Here is a 17817-nt window from a genome sequence, read left to right on the forward strand (position 1 = left end):
AAAGGCAGCTCACCTGTACCATCTTAGCCATCTTCCTATGTTCTTCCTTAACATCTTCCTTATGCTCCTTAGCTTCCTATGCTCTTCCTTAGCTCTTCCTATGCTCTTCCTTCGCATCTTCCTATGCTCCTTAGCTGGCTCTCCTCCCAGCCCACAGACCATGACACCCACAACCCCATGTGCTCCCCAGACCTAATGCCTCACCCGCTGTAGGTTTGTTGCCAGCACACATCATACTGACAGTTTGACAGCCGTTAAGCCAGCACAATTAAACATAAAGACTATCACCTCCCCCGTTTCAATGCCTGTCTGTGTAAGAAGGCAACAGCCTCAAGAAGCTACTTCCTCTTTGTCGGAGCTCCGTGGCTGAGCACAGCCAGGGTTGAGGGCTGCATTTTCTGCATCCAACCAGTCAGTATCCCTTCCTGACTTTTCTCTTTCGCAGCCTACCCCTCCCTTCCCAACACCACGTTCTTGAGAGCCGAGGCAGTAACATCTAATTTGTAGAAACTGACAGCATGCCTCTGTCCATGGTGCTGAATAGATACATTCTCTTGCTGGCAATGCTCATTAGGGAAGCTGAAATGAGGGTCACAGGGAACAGGGGTGCCAAAAAGTCAGGACTTGGATTGGATTTGAAAGCTCAAGCTCTGAGTGCCTGACCTCAGTAGAAGGATACTGACTCAAGATCTTGGGGCCTAAAAAAATTCATATCACAAGGCTGATGAACACGATTTGACTCCCTCCAAATTTTCACAAGTGACTTGGGCTGCCATAACAAAATACCATAGACTGGCTTAAACTCAGAAATTTATTTTCTCACAGTTCTGGAGACTGGAAGTCCAAGATCAGGGTGCCAGAATGGTCAGGTTCTGGTGAGAGCTTTCATTCTGGTTTGCAGACAGCAACCTTCTCACTGAGTCATCACATGGCAGAGAGAGAGAGAGAGAGAGAGAGAGCGCTCTGGTGTCTCTTCTTACAAAGACACTAAGCCTATCAGATCAGGGCCCTACCCTTATGACCTTATTTAACCTTAACACTTTTGTAAAGGCCGTATCTCCAAATACAGTCACAATTAGGGGTTAGGGTTTCAACATAGGAGCAGTGGCGGGGGGGGGGGTGCAGTCGGGGAACACAATTCAATCCATTTCTTTGCCATAGCAGAAATGTACGATGGTAATACTCTGAACCAGAGGTTAGGAAAATGGTAAGAAAAATAAATGCAGCCTTAATATCTCCTTAGACTTTGTTCAAGTAAAGAAGGAAGGAAGAAAGTCAGGGAGGACTAGAGGAGGACTTGGAAACACGACCAGCACCAGATGACTTCTGAGGACAGTTAGCCTTACTTTGTGCAACAACTAAGCTGAGGCGGCATTTTAAGCTGTTTTTTTCTTGTTAAAAACGGAAGATGCCAGAACAATGCCTCTTCTCTCTAAGTCCCCTCTTCAAACACACACAATCCATATAAACGGGTTATTCCTTTCAACTGACTGTGGTCGACCTGGTTAGGAATGCTCTACCCCAATCTATACCCTCCGCCAGTGAAGACAAACTGAGAATCAAGGAAAAGGCAACAGAGACAACGGCAATAGCCAGGAGGTAACAGGACGGCTAAGCCCCAGCCCTGCCTTCCTCTGTGCCTGTGATTCTCGCCCCTCCCAAATGCCCTCCCCCCCCCCACCCCGCACACATTCAGGCTCACACACAACAGCACATACAGTAGCTGCTGCTGCTTCTGGGTAAACGAGGAGACAAGGGGGTGGTAAGCAAGTGAAACCACCATGTGTGAGGAGTTACAAATCTCAGCTAACAGAGGAGACAGGATAGGAGGAGGGTGAGTCACTGGGGCAGAAGGAGGGATGCCGGGGGTGGGGGGGGGTAAGCTTTGGCTCTGGAGGGGTGGGAGGCTTGAGGAGGGGAGGCGGGAGCGGCCTGGAAAGGAAAAGAATGTTTCTCTGCTCCCACTCCAGCCAGGCTTACTGCCCCGAGTGCCATATTATACATTTTTTTCTCTTTCTAAAGCTCACATGCCCAAACTCCAACATGTTTGCACATAAGAAAAAAGCATCGGCAAGCATGGGGAGCTGTTTTATCGTTTATAATTATCTTGTTCCAATACTCAAAATGATTATAACTTCCACATATTAATAATTGAACTGGAATCGCAGCTGTGACATAGATCAAGAAACAGACATCTCTGTCCCCGCTGCACTACACTCCTTGCTGTAAACTGAACAATTGGTAGAAGAGTTTTAAAAATGATAATTTTTTCTCCCGGGTGTTAGAATTAGTGAGACATTGGAACAATTAGCTGCCTCTTCCATCAAAGATAAGGCGGTGAGCATTATATTTGCAATTTAGAATAAAAATAAAAGACCAACTAGTGCTGTATTAAAGCACGTTTGTTCTGTTTAACAGTATCTAACAGGGTGTCTGTCACCCGGGGAGAAGTCATCCCCTATTTCATTTGTTTCCTTAATTTGGTATCTTTTTATTTTCTTTTCCTTCCACTCTCTCCTCCTCACTACATTCCCCCCAAAAATAACAGCTTGAGAAGAAGCAAGAGAAAAATAATGAATGAACAGGAACTTTATAGATCTGGGGTTTCTCATAAGCTAGAGTAAATGCAACTGGTGCCGTTAAACTACAAAAAGCAATACAAAGAAAACACTATTCAAAGATCATTTAAGGGACTCCCCTGGTGGCGCAGTGGTTGAGAGTCCGCCTGCCGATGCAGGGGACATGGGTTCGTGCCCCGGTCCGGGAAGATCCCACGTGCCGCGGAGCAGCTGGGCCCGTGAGCCATGGCCGCTGAGCCTGCGCATACGGAGCCTGTGCTCCGCAACGGGAGAGGCCACAGCAGTGAGAGGCCCGCGTACTGCCAAAAAAAAAAAAAAAAAAAAAAAAAAATCATTTAAGGAGGCATGTGATGGTTAATGAGAGGTTTGCTCTATTTAGGAGCACGTAATAGCTTCTCGGGTAGAATCTGCAGCATTTGCAGGAATGGAGGTGGCTGGTAAAACGTGTGTGTGTGTGTTCCTTCCTGTTTGGACTCAACACATCTGAGGCGTCAAATGGAGATATGGACAAAAATCAATGAAGGGCTGTCAAGAAAGGAGCAAATAAAGACAGACTAGGCATGGGACTATTAAATTTGTTTGACATAATTGTCTTCATGTGATTAAGTACATGGTGCTTTAAGTAGGAACTGCTGGAAGGAGATCATTTATTTATTCATCAAACTTTCAAAGAATACCCACCATAAAAATAATACCAATCTTTCATAGTAAGTGCCAGCCACTGTTCAAAGCACTGGAGCTTTAAAAGTAAATAAGACACAGCCCCTGCCCTCCCGCTCCCAATAGAAACACACAGGCGCATCTCAGTGTTCCTGTCACCTCCACAGGGGGTCCTGCCAGACCACCTTACCTAAAGCAGATACCCCTCTTGCCCCCACCATTGTGCTCCATTGTGACAACCAGCCTATTTACTTTGTGGCACTTACTCCATTAGACTGTCCCACCTAAGAGTTAGCTTCAGGAAGGCAACGGTCCTGCTCCCTCATTTCCTTGCCAGTCCCTGGGCCTTAGCCCAGTGTCTCGCACATAGGGAGTAATCAATTTCAATTTAAGTAATTAATGAGTGTCAGGAGTGGCAATGGAGGAATACCCAAAGCCACCCACAAGGGTAAGGTGGGTCTGGAGAAGGAGCTCAGGAGGCAGAGCATCCTGACGTAGAGCACGAGTCTCCACATCCCCAGCAATTCCATAAGCCTTACCTCTCAGCCTCTCCTCCGAGGCCAGTGCTACAGTCCCTCCGGGGAGGCTGGGACCCGGGCAGGTCAGCCAAGCGGAGGGCTAGGAGGTGAGGCCACCAGTGGGGTTGTCCGTCCTGTACCCACCTGCCCTCCTTCCTCACCCCTCCTACTGCTGGGCCACCTTGTCATCTGGGGCATCACTAGGCAGGTATTTCCCATCAGATATGCAAGGGGAAGTGCCCTAACATGACACACACACACCCCATTCCCTTTCCTCTTTCCATCCTCCCCCGATTACCTGATTACCCATTCCTCCTGAAGAGCCCAGAACCACTCACCTGGGGGAGGGTGGGTCGGCTCACACTCGAGCTCCTGGCCCTCTGCCTGTCGTCCCCCAGAGTCTGGCTCATGCCGAGGGCGCACCATCATTTTCCTGAGACAGTCCCTTCACCGCCTGCCAGGGCGCCCCGGATACTGGCTAATACCGTCATTTTGTTAGTTGGAGCTTTTGGGTGCATTTCTTCTTATTTCATTTTTCTTACTGATGTGTTTTCTTCCACTGGGGCTGCAAAGCTCATTATTTGTATAACGTGCCTGTTTATTATTTATGGCAAGACTCAGGTTTCCAGGGCGCTTTATGATTGTTATTTAATTAGCTCGGCGCCTTGGAACAAGGAGCCCACCATTTCCATTCTCCTGCCTCCATCTGACAGTGGATTTCAGAGCTTTTCCCCAGACCTGTTCCTCCAGCCACCAGCCCTCCCTGCTGCTCTAAGGCGAGCTGGGGGCCATCTAGACCACAGACCCTGCCAAGCTCCTTTTCAGACTTCAGTTTCCCTCACACCCCTCTCCAATCCTCTGCAAGACCTAGAAATGTTACCTCCCGACTGTCTCTCGAATCCGACCACCTCTGCCCATCTGACGGCCAGCGCCCTTACCCATCGCCAACGCCCCCTGACCAGGACTGCAGCTGTGCTCTCCTAACTGGTTCCTTGTGTCCATCAAGCTCAGCCCCTTCCCTCCCAGTTCTTCTTCCATCCTTTAGCCACAGCAATAGTTCAAAATGCAAATCTGAAAATGTCACTTTCCTCTTGAAAATATTTCAATAGCTTTCTATTGCCGGTAGGGAAAATACCTAAATGCTCGGCATGTTTTATAAGGCTCTCTGTGACCTAGTTGCTACCAACCCCCTTGGCCTCATGTTGCCCCCTTAATACTCTGTACTCCAGTCACATCAGCGTGCTTTGGCTCCTCCAACAGGGCATATTCCCGCCTGCCATACAGCCTTTGTCTACACTGGTCCCCCCTCTTAGGATACTGGCCACGCTCGCCACACCCCATCCCCAAACCCTTCACATAGTGACCCCTGCTCAACTTGCAGATCTCAGCTGAAGTGTCACTTCTCCAGTGAGGCATCCTCAGACCCACCCCTCCCCAGTCTCGATCAAGTTTCTGTGTTACATGGTCTCATATTTCTTTCCTTCCAAGGGCTTAGCTCAGTCTGTACATAGAAGTGCATTTTGCAATTATTTAGCTCAGACCTGTTTCCCTTCCCAAGTCTGTAAGTTCTGCTTGGTCTCCATTATCTCCCAGGATAATGTTTCATGGCATCACGTTTGCACAAAGTAGACAATGAAAGAAGAGCAAGGACAGTGAACTTCTCTGCCCCTGGGCAGTGGCTCCCAAGATGCTGGGACTGGGCAACTTGAGAATCACAGAGGAAACATTAGAAATCACCTGGAAAAGAGGAAGCCGAGACTCAGGACAGGGATGGGCTTGCCCAGAACAGCACAGCTGGCGAGCGGTACAGCGAAGTCTTGAACCCAGACTCCTGAGCCTAAGTCCACCCCCCTCCCAGGTCTTCCATTTTTATTTTAGGCATTCAGGCTTTGCTGTCTAGAGCTTATGTTTACTTTATAGGTAAAGAACTCTCATTTTCTTGGACCATTTCTGGGGGTGGGGGGTGGACCATGTTTTGAAAGAGACAAGAAGCAAGGACCTCTGGAGAAAAGGAAGGGAAGTAGGTTTTTTTGATACAGAGGTATGTTTTGACATGAAACATATTCCTATGAGCCCAGTACTGTGCCGGGTACAGGAGCTTCAGAGGCTGGATACAGCCTCCGTCCTCAGGAACTTCATCCTCCACTTGGAGAGATTAGACATATTTCATGTCAAGTTGATTTTGGGGTTGTTTTGGTTTTGTTTTTTCTCTTTAGCCTTGTGGTTAGTATGCTTAATGGTTAAGCACTGTGGCTTGGGAGACACAGAAATTTAGGTATCGTCAGGTTTAGAACCATATCTGCAGGTTTAGAACCATATCATCAGAGATTCTCAAGGCCAGAAGGGACCCAAGGTCATCTAGTCTACACCCTCTTCTGATGGCTCACTAGCCCTGCCAAGTACCAATCCACGTAAATACTTTTGAGTACTGTGGTGCTGCGTGCTGATTCATTCACCAACCATGTATTAAGTGCTAACTCCATGCCCAGCACTGTGCTGGGCCCTTGGCATGTAAAGACACAGTCCCTGTCCCAAGGATATCACAGCAATTACAACACAGCGTCATAATGGCTGTAACCCGGTGTGTAAAGAGCTATGGGAGCAGAGAAGAGGAATCCAGTCAAACTGTAGGCCAGGTGAGCAGGGCCCAGGAAAGCCTCCTGGAGAAAGTGATACCTGAGCCCTGGGAACAAATTTTATTCTAAGAGGCTATTGTAATACCTGCACCCCAATGTTCACAGCAGCACTATTTACAATAGCCAGGACATGGAGGCAACCTAAGTGTCCATCGATAGATGAATGGATAAAGAAGATGTGGTTCATATATACAACGGAATATTACTCAGCCATAAAATGTAATAATAATAACGCCACTTGCAGCAACATGGATGAACCTAGAGATTGTCGCACTGAGTGAAGTTAAGTCAGGCAAAGAAAGACAAATACCATATGACATCACTTATAGGTGGAATCTAAAAAATGATACAAATGAACTTATGTACAAAACAGAAACAGACTCACGGACATAGAAAACAAACTGATTTCCAAAGGGGAAGGGGGGGAAGGATAAGCTGGGAGATTGGGATTAACAAATACACTCCACTATATAAAATAGATAAACAACGAGGACCTACTGTATAGCATAGGGAATTCTACTTAATACTCTGTAATGGCCTACATGGGAATAGAATCTAAAAAAAGAGCTCATATATGTATATGTATAACTGATCACTTTGCTGTACACCTGAAACTAGCGCAACATTGTAAATAACTATACTTTAGTAAAAACTTAAAAAAAAATAAGAGGTCATTGCAGCCTATGCTTGAATCCCTCCAAAGACAGGAAACTCACTGCCTACCAAGGCCGTGGGCAGCTCCTCGGCCAGGCTCTTATAAAGGAGTTTCAAATAGAAAACACCCCTTCAACCCCGAGAGTCTACAGTTTTGTCATTCTGGCTGCACTGGGGACAATGGGACCGAGGGACAGGTAGCAGCCACTGGCCAAAATCCCGGGGTCTCACCCCACGCCACCTATGCCCTAAGTAGGCATCCTTTCCTCTCTCTGCCTCCCCTTGCCCATCCTCAGCCAGCCCCAGAGGCTGCATCACTGAATGCTGAGACCCTCCCTCCACCCTCCTCCCCAGGGAGGGACAGTCTGAATAAATGAGGGTGCCTAACGGCCTGCGGTACCATAAAGTTTTAGAGCTGTGTGCCGGAATGAGCAGGTTCAGGCCGAGATGAATTATCCAGACCTTTTATCAAAGGAGAGTCAATAAAAACCTGACTCAGAGTGGCCGTGTCACACAACCGAGCCCCGTGCTCTGGAAATAGTAATCGGCGGGTGCGTCTCCCCCCAGTCCATCTGCTTTCTTCCCTATACCTTTCCTTCTCCAAAGTATTCGTTTCCATGGTAACTGTGTTGTTACGGGTGTGGGAGGAGTTTAATGACATTCAGAAGTACCAGATCAAGTCCATTTATATAATGGTTTGAAATACACATAATGGCCTGTGGCATATAGGGCACGGTGACAGTTTCAGTAACTGCGTACAGACTGTGGGATAAATAGAGCGATGTGACACTCCCCCCAACCCCCAAATCAAACGTACCAGGAATAACCACTATTCTTAGTACAAGAGCAGAACTTCTCAACCATTACTCAGGAAAGGGTCTCAAAACACAACACCGAGCTGTTCTCTCGTTGAGGAAGGATGCTGGCCAGACTGTGGGTCCTCTGCACCTGCCAAGGTTTGACCAGGTGTCAGGTGGGGCAGGTGCAGAGGAGAGGAAGTAGCAGCCGTCCTGCCCTGGGAGCCCCGGGCACCCGCCTCGGCCAGCCCGCGCTAGGACATGGGCTTCAGGTGCCAGTGCTTATGGTTCCTTTCTGTCTGATTCAGAAAAGACTCATCAGGTACCCACCGTGTGCCTGGCGCTAAGGGTGATGTGGTGATGAAAAACACGTAGAAGAGGCCCTTACCTTAGCTCGGGTTCCCCCAGAAGCAGACCCTAAGCACAGACTCATCCAGGAGGTGCCGACAGCTCCAGAAGGACGGTAGGGCATTGACAAGAGAAAGGGAAGGCGTCCAAAACAGAGGGTACCATCAGGTCCCTGAACGGGGGGCAGCTGGAGCCTCATCCCAGTGGGGGGTTCTGGGAAGTGCTGTGGAATCCATGCCTCACAGTCAGGCCACCCGAGGATCTGGCTTATCTACAGAGCACTCTTGCCAGTAACTGGCTGAGGGCTGCTCGGGTCGGGGTGTTCGCTCCCTGGCACTTCTGTCCTGCTCTTTGCAAGGACAGGGTGGCCTCTGCAGCTGAAGAGGAAGACCTCAGGAGAAGGGCAGCAGATGCTGGCAGCTGGGAGTCGGCCTGAGGGATACAGGTGGGGCACTGGCAGAGTCGGCTACAGCCCCCAGGGAATTTTGAGTCCAATGGGGAGACAGGCACATAATGAAATAGCAGGAGGCAGGGTGGTGGGAGAGCTAGAGGGGGGTGCAGGTGAGATGCTCTTGGAGCACAGAGGTGGCGGGAGCCATTTGTCTGACTGCAGTAAGACTGGAGGGACTTGGGGAGAGCGGCAGAAGGGAGGGGGCAGCTAGCCCGCAAAGCTGTGGGGCTAGGGAGGCACTTTCACACACATGTCTTCAATCCTCATGACATCACAAAGTGGGTGGTGTTAGCTCCATTTTGAGGACAAAGCAAGTGAGGCTCAGAGAGATTAAGTCATCTACCAAAGGCATGGAGCTAAGATTCAAACCCTCGTCTTCTTACGCCTACTCTGTTTCGGGGAGCTTTGTGTATTTGGGGAGATGGGGATGGGGTAATTCCCTCCGTCACTGTCAAAGGCAGACGTGACCAGAGCCTGTTGTGCATCCGTGTAGATTTCTCCCCTTGGCCATGGACTGCCCACTCCCGTATCTCCCCGCATTGCACTGTCCATGGACCCACACTCAACCAGTCAGACAGCCCCTCTGATCCCGCCCCAGATGTAAGCAGGACTGACTGTACCTAATATTGAGTGAATTATCTGGAACTCACAGCCCTGCGGGTACAGGAAAGAGAAGAGGCAGCCTGAGGGGAGGGCTTCAGCTCTAACGGCCCCGCGAGCATGTCTGCTGCCTGTCGCCCTCCCAGCCCTGCTCCAAACTCCACTGCCTCAGGAAATACGGCGAGGAGGGATCACGTACACGCATTTCCCTGGAGCAGCATTTCTGTAGCAGGTTAATAGTTTTTCTGTGAAATAGAGTCTGCATAGTTAAATAAGGTGGGCAGAGGCTGGGTTAACTCTGATTAAAGAAGTCTCTCCTACTGAACCTCTCAGAGCCTTTACTATGCCAAAGGGCCTGGTGAACCCCCAAAAGGAGGATATGGTTCTCGGAGTTTCCCAAACTTACTTGACCACAAAACGCTTTCCCTAGAGCACGTTTTAGGACTAGGATTTCTTGGAATCCACTTTGGGACAGAATGGTTTAAGGCCAGCTCTGCCACTGAGCTTTGTCAAGTAAGAATAAATGAAGCTGCCTCATGAGGATCAGTAAAACCACAGGGATGAAAACCCTTTACAAACTATAAAGGAAATGGTCCTACTGTTTATTCACATAAAGCAAACACACTGAGTTTCCCAGAGAACATTTCATTCGGAGTCCAAAAGAATAGTAATAATAATAATTAATAATGTTTTTTAAGTAATAAGTTCTGCTCCTGACTAGGCATGTGACCTTGACCTTGATCTCTCTTGACCTATGTTTTCTCATCTGCAAAATGGGTGTACTCGCGATGCCAGCCCTCTTTCCTCCGTGAATTTGTTGCAATGATAAAATACGCACAATGGTTGTACGGGTGCTTTGAGAAGGCATAAAGCACCATAAAATGCAAGGCATTATTATTAGTGTTCCAGGTTAATACCCTCAATTCAGTCCCACTTGTGCTCAGACCAAAACAGGAGACGTGTTGGGGGAGGGGATCGGCTAGTAGGAGACATAACAATGACTAATAATTTTCATCCATATTTGTGATGTTAGGAACCTTGTATGAGCATGTCGCTGAGGGGAGAGAATGAATATTTCATGAGTGGGCACTAAATGTAGTATTAAGATGAGATGGACAGAAAGAGCCCCGCTTGCCTCCGCCTCCAGGTGCGGCTGGGAAGTCAGCACAGGTCCAGGCTCATGAGTGGCTCTGGGGAGCAGGGCACCCAGTCAGGAGGGAAGAGCACAGCCCTCAGCACAGATGGGGAGCCGTCCAGCTCGGACTGGCCGGGGGACTCCTGTCCGGGGAAGCAGGAGAGCCAGCGCCCAGTCCATATTCCAGGTGGGTAGCCTTGGGCAAGTGACTGTCACCAGCCTGGGCCTCCACTTCCACACTGTAAAATGGGGTGATAAGATCAGCCCTGCACAGCTGCAAGGTCTCAATCCAAGCTCGATTGTTTGGAAGACGGCTTTGCAATGCACTCAGGTGGGAAGTGTTATTATTCATGGATTCACTCGGCCACAGCCATTGAACACCTACCATGTGCCAACCACTGCCACTGTCACAAACACTGTTGGCACCATGTGCCAACCACTGCCACTGTCTAAACACTGCGTTCATCACTTTATACACATCACCTGGTTTAACCATCACCACGATCCTGAGAGGTATCTGTTACTACTCCCACTTTCTACATGAGGAAAGAAAACCCGGGAAAGATAAATAACTTGCCCAAAGCCATACAGCTAGTAAATGGCAGAGTCCGGGGTGGTATGAAGCCCAAACCCTTCATTCTACACCGACGGCCCATCTTTGTCTGGACTTCTGCAGAACTGGTAGGTACTCAGCCTCCACCCGCCAGCAATTCCCTATTCCATTCATGCCTTGTGCTCCCCCTACCTGCCTCGCCATCCCCTCTTGGCCCTCCAGGATACCCTCCCTTTGTTTTCCAACCCCTACTCCCTTTTTCCAAGTCTCTTTTAAAAGGTCTGTCTCCCATACGGTGGTCACCCTGAGGTTCTAATTTCCGTCCCCATCCATCAAGACCTTTGCCTCCCAAGACCCTGGGCAGCCTGTATCTCTTATCTGGACCAGCCATCGAGTGGTGTAAAGATTGAACACCTCCCCCTTAAATGCCCTCAGAAGATGAAGCAAGGACAGATGGGGCCTTGCCAGGGATAAACCCAGCCAAGTCTTCCCCGCCTCCTGACGGATGCCTCTGGAGGAGGCTCCTGGCTCTCTCCATCTGCCCCACAGCATGAGGACACCACCATCCCTGCAAATCGCTTCCCTATAGGGCATAACTTCCGTGTTATCTCGGCTCAGCCCTCCTCCAGAGATGAAGAGATTGTTTTAAACCTGCCGCTCCACTACCTCTGCTTCTGGCTTCCAACACCATTAAGTTTCATTATAACGAATAAACACCACAATGACATTTATAAGTTACCACTGAGCACAGAAGCACAAATATGAAGCAGATAAACTGGACGTGATCCAAATAATTACTGCAGGCAATACTGGGCTTAGTTTGAGCTGGCAGCCAGGTACCGAGTAATTTATTAGATTGCGTAAGGCAGTGTTGCACGTTGCGTTTTTCATTATTGTGTCTCTTCCCCTCTCCGCGGTCTAAATAGGTTAGAGGAGTTTAGACAGTGCACTGCTGAACAAAGACAGACTTTGCTCAAGCAGATGGAGGCTGGGAAGTGTCCAGGAACGGCTGCTTCCTGACCAGCACAGCACTTGTGAGAGAAGAGAGGGTTTCAGATGATCTCGATTCTGCCAGCCAAGGACAGTTCCCTCTACCCGGCACCCACTGGCCCAGATACAGAAAGAGGCCCAGTGGAGGGAATAAATGGAAGGACTGGATGGAGCCCCCAGGACACCAGGCCTGGTTCCTGCTGCTGGCTTCCTGCTGAGTTCCTATGTGTTCATCCAAAGACCCTCTCTACCAAAAGGCCCTCCAGAGCCCCGGGCAGCCCCGGGCAGCCGCAGGGCCCAGTCCCAGACCTCTCCTGCTATAAAGAAAGGGGAAGGAAGCAGTCTGCCAGCCAACTCTGAGAAACAAAGCAACGAGAGCTGGCTACCAGCTGCCACCTCCCTGCCAAACCCAAACTCATAAAGTTTGATTCAAGGGGTTACGATACCTCCTATTCAGAGTCCCTCCTGCCCCATATTCTCCAGGCTTAGTAAATTAGCCAATAAGCAGCAAGGACCTGTCGTTATTGTGCAGTTAAACGGTATTTGCCCAGTAAATCCTGAGTAGAGTACTAACGGTGATATACAGGAACTAATTACGGACAGGAATTCTCTCCCCAAGACACCAAGTGGTACCGGATATTGTTACATTTCGGGGAGGGGGCTTGAAAGCTGCTCTGTTCTCTCCAGTGAAGCCATGAGTAGCTCTCCTATCAGAGGAGTCGGCCCCTCCAGGGGCACTTCAGGTTGGAAACAGAGACGTCCTGGGAGAGCCTTCTCCCAGAAAGACTCCCATTCGCTGCCCCCAATCCCGTGCCCAGTAGAAGGCTGGGCACCACCTGGTCCTCCTTGGGTCACCTTTACAACAGAGAAGACGCTCCACGTCACAGCGGCTGTTTCAAAGGCCCGAAGCTCCAGCCCTGTAGGACATGGAAGTCATTCCTCACACGGCCCTGGATTGCGCTAAGAAAGCTATTTCAGGGGGTCGGCCTATGCAAAGGGCTTCTGAACAAGGATGCAGCAGGGTGGCCCATGCCTCTGCCTGGGTGTGAATGACTTTTGCCCTAAACTGTCGTTTACGGAGCTGATCTCAGGCCCAGGGGCTCCCCGGGAGGATCAGAGGTTTCTTGGCTGACTGTGGTCTGCAGGTGGGACAGGGCCTGTGACCAGCAGCGAGAAGCAGATGTCCCTTCAGCTTCCTGTGTGTTTGGGGAGCACAGCTGGGGGCAGCTGGAGGACATAGTAGCCAGCCTCTGCTTTCTGAAGAGGAAACCACACAGCTCAAACACTCTCAGGGCTTACCAGGGACTGTCTAGTAAACAAAGGCCCATAACTGGAGTCAGATGGTTCAGACACCAGCCCTCCAGTGCACATGGTGACCTTGGATGGGTTTCTTAACCTCTCTGAGCTTCCGTTTCCTAATCCGTAAAGTGAGATTGATTCTCTCAACCCCTCGGGATTACTGATGTGAAAATAGCTTGCCTGCAATTGAGGCTACCGCTTCCAAGGAGTAGCCCATCCCACCCCATCCTTCTGCAACGCCTGGGCTCAGTGACCCAGCCTCAGCCTCCTGGAAAGGAAGACAAGCCCTCAGCCCATCTGGCACCCCCAGCAGCCTGCACACTCCCTCGCCTTCCTCTCAAGGTGCTTCCAGCACAAAATCTCTCCTTTACCAACATCTCCACTTCAAACAATCAAAACAAAGACAGGGCAGTAACTGCAAGTTAGTTTTATTTTGTTTCCTTTGTTGCTGCATTCTCAGGGTTGAAGCAGATAATCTGAGCCCTTCCCAGGGCCACTGTTAGGCGGTGACAGGAGAGGCCGTATGACACAGAAGAGGGCTGGCATGGGGCATACACTTGCATTAGGACCTTGGCTGTCATCACTCTGAACCTCGACATTCAAGTGTCTACATCAGGACTGATGATAGAATCTTTTTGACAGGGTGTCAGGGGAGTAGCTTAAGTAAAATAATGTAAGTGAAGAGCTTTGTGATGTATAAAGCATATACAAAAGTTAGTTGTGGTTAATATCCTAGAGCAGCCAGAAGACAAGACCCAGAATCCCAGGGCTGTGAGAAGAATCGCCTTTTTAATTAGACACATATATAGTCAGCTCTCAGGTATCTTTGGCAAATATCCCCATTCCTGGCACATGGTCTCACGAAGATGCTTAATGAAGTCCTCTGTTAACATTTCACAGCTTCTTATTTTTTTCTTATTTGCATGCAGCCCAAAGGGAATGAAAGTCCTTTAAAGGCAAAATCAGCTAAGATCTCCATCCCCTCCTGAAGAAAGTGTGAGCCATAAAGACAGCAAGCTGGGGAGGGTGAGTGGACGAGTACCAGGGGTGATGTTTTCCACCCAGCTGAGCAGGAGGCCAGAGGGAGCTTCATCGCTGGGTTTTTGTGGCTTTTCATAAGTATTAAAAATTCCCTGGGGCTTCCCTCGTGGCGCAGTGGTTGAGAGTCCGCCTGCCGATGCAGGGGACACGGGTTCGTGCCCCGGTCCGGGAAGATCCCACATGCCGCGGAGCGGCTGGGCCTGTGAGCCATGGCCGCTGAGCCTGCGCGTCCGGAGCCTGTGCTCCGCAACGGGAGAGGCCACAACAGTGAGAGGCCCGCGTACTGCAAAAAAAAAAAATTCCCAGGACATCAAACACATCCATATTCAAACATGAATACCAAAATGCATTCCAGCGTTGAAAATAAATGTCACTTAGGATTATTCATTATTTTGAAATGTCCATCATTTTGGATTATTCACACCTTTGCTCCTCTCCATTAACAAAGATCATGAAGAGTGGATTGTCAAATCTACAATGAGGTACCAACTCACATCAGTCAGAATGGCCATCCTTAAAAAGTCTACAGATATCAAAGGCTGGAGAGGGCGTGGAGAAAAGGGAACCCTCCTACACCGTTGGTGGGGATGTAAGTTGGTACAGCCACTGTGGAGAACAATACGGAGGTTCCTCAGAAAATTAAAAATAGAATTACCATATGATTCAGGAATCCCACTCCTGGGCACATATCTGGACAAAACTATAATGCAAAAAGATACATGCACCCCTACGTTCACAGCAGCACTATTCACAATAGTCAAGACATGGAAACAACCTAAATGTCCATCCACAGAAGAATGTATAAAGAAGACATGGTATATATGCACAATGGAATACTAGTCAGCCATAAAAAAGGGACAAAATAATGCCATTTGCAGCAACATGGATGCAACTAGAGATTATCATACTAAGTGAAGGAAGTCAGAAAGATAAAGGCAAATACAATATGATATCACTTATTGTGGAATCTAAAATATGACACAAACGAACCTATCTACAAAGCAGCAACTGACTCATAGACATAGAGAATAGACTTGTGGTTGCCAAGGGCGAGGTGGGTGGCAGGGGGATTGGGGGAGGGATGGACTGGGATTTGGGGGTTAGTAGATGCAAACTATTACGTATAGAATGGATGGACAAGAAGGTCCCACTGTACAGCACAGGGAACTATATACACTGTCCTGGGATAAACCATAATGGAAAAGAATATAAAAAAGAATGTATATATGTGTGTAACTGAGTCACTTTGCTGTACAGCAGAAATTAACACAACATTGTAAATCAACTATTCTTCAATTTAAAAAAACAAGAAGAGTGGATTGTATTTGGGCTCTAAGAGGGCACAAATTCAGGACATTGCACTGAGATGATCTGCTTCCAATCAGGAAGGTCTTCAGCAGTCACAAGAAGATTCTTCCATAAACACCAGGTCTGAGTTGTTGTCGCTAATGCAGTGTTTAGTGAGTGACCCAGAAGTAACCCGTGCTTCAAGGCCAGGCTGCCTCAGCCACAGTGTCCCCTGGATCCCCAGGCCTGCTTTGCACCTGTCAGTGGGACACAGCAATGTTACCCTTCCTGGAACACCTGGAGACCAGCAAAACTGCCCAGGTCCTTCTGATTCCAGGAACATTTAACAGAGGGACCTTGGGGTCCACTGCAGGGGTCCAAGGGGCCAGACTCTGTCCTTCCATCTCCATCCCAGTTCTGTCTCCAACCACGTTATACACTGAGGTTCCACACAAGATTCCATCAACAAAAGGGTATGTGCACTAAGAAAAGTGTGGGAGCTACTGACCTCATCCAGGATCTTCACTGTGCAGCTGAGAAAACCACGGGATGCTCAGAGACAGACAGCAGCTTGACCAAGGCCACACAGGGACAGAGCCAAGATGGGAAAGGATGCAGTCCCTCTGAGCCTGGGCTGTTTGCCTACAACAGTGCTTCTCAGATGTGGACCAAAAACCACCTGGGAAGCTGTGAAAATCCAGATTCCTTGGCCCAGCTCAGACCCACCATCTTGAAATCTCTGTCTTGATGCCCAGGAAACTGTATTTTTAGCAAGTTCCCCAGGTGATTCTCATGCATACAGAAGTTTTAGAATAACCCGCAACTGGCAAGGCCTATACCAGCATACAAATGATTTTTTTAAGATGTTTGTTTTTTAAAAAACGATTCAGGGGCCTCCCTGGTGGTGCAGTGGTTAAGAATCCGCCTGCCAGTGCAGGGGACACGGGTTCGAGCCCTGGTCCGGGAAGATCCCACATGCCACGGAGCAACTAAGCCCGTGTGCCACAACTACTGAGCCTGCGCTCTAGAGGCCATGAGCTACACCTACTGAGCCCGTGCACCTAGAGCCCACGCTCCGCAACAAGAGAAACCACCGCAATGAGAAGCCCATGCAATGCAATGAAGAGTAGCCCCCGCTCGCTGCAACTAGAGGAAGCCAGCGTGCAGCAACAAAGACCCAACACAGCCAAAAATAAATAAAAATAAAAATAAATTTTAAAAAGTGATTTAGGACATAGATATTCCCCAAATAGACCAAATGGTCTTAGGAGATTTGCTTTTACTTCCTTGTACCTCAGTTTTATTCTTTTGGGCCTTAGCACACACACACACACACACACACACACACACACACACACACACACACAAAATAAGACTTTGGATAAATCAGAACACAGAACATTAGGGCTGAAAGGGGGAACCTAAGGGATTGACTGCTAGTCTAAACCCTGCATTTACAGATGGGAGTTGAGTCTCAGAGATGGGAAGGGTCAGGCCCAAGAGCACACAGCTAAGAGGTGGCAGATGCAGCACCAAACTGGTACCTTCTGGGCCTGGGTGCTCACAGCTTCCTATGTCCGGACAGCATCTCTTATAAAAGGGAACAGGACTCGCTGGACTTCCTAGGGCAGGATCCGTGGCCCCGCCTCCAGCCTAAGCCGGTGGCTCCCAAGCTGCTGTGCTCTAAGAGGGTACCACAGGAGCTCTGTCTGCCTGTAACTGATGCCTGCAGCTACCTCTCGGGCTAATGACCATCACTGCTCTTCAGCCCCACTTTCTTTATTTCATGCTACTCCCTGAACCCAACAATGGTTCAGTGAGCACATATTCCAATCCCAAAGACACAAGAGCCCGAGACTCAGAGAAATAAGCGGGCTTAGCCTGGGCCCCTGGCCAGCCAGCAGGAGGCCTGGGATGTCCTCCAGTGTCCTAGCCTTCAGAGGCTGCCCGAGTGTCTCCCATCTCTACCCTCCCCCATCGCCACCACCTAAGCCCACATTGCTCTGCCCTTCCCATCTCGGTCAGACTCCAGGATGACCGCAGGCAGGGATGGATGGGCGCTTCACAGGCACCGACGCGCCAGTATTTCCAGCAGCCCTTATCAGTGTCTTCTTGGCATCCAGAACTTGGCTAAATGGATGGGGGGCCACCTCTCCCAGCCACTAATGAACTCAGGGCAGGCTCGGGCTGGGGCTACAGGCTGAAAATCAGGAGGCGAAGGATTTATAGTGCCTTTGGAGTCACCCTGCCTCGGCCAGCCCCATTGTTT

At 49.3% G+C, this 17817-nt stretch overlaps 1 protein-coding gene across 2 annotated transcripts in view; it reads left to right on the plus strand.

Moving 5' to 3' along the window:
• KIRREL3 (kirre like nephrin family adhesion molecule 3) overlaps positions 1-17817 on the plus strand; it is a gene marked incomplete at its 5' end in the record, with an annotated part of 537312 nt that overhangs the window by 420482 nt on the left and 99013 nt on the right. The gene's annotated exons all lie outside the window — the stretch shown is intronic.

Source organism: Grampus griseus, assembly GCF_964374135.1.
Source record: "Grampus griseus genome assembly, chromosome: 8".
Taxonomy (NCBI): Eukaryota; Metazoa; Chordata; class Mammalia; order Artiodactyla; family Delphinidae; genus Grampus; species Grampus griseus.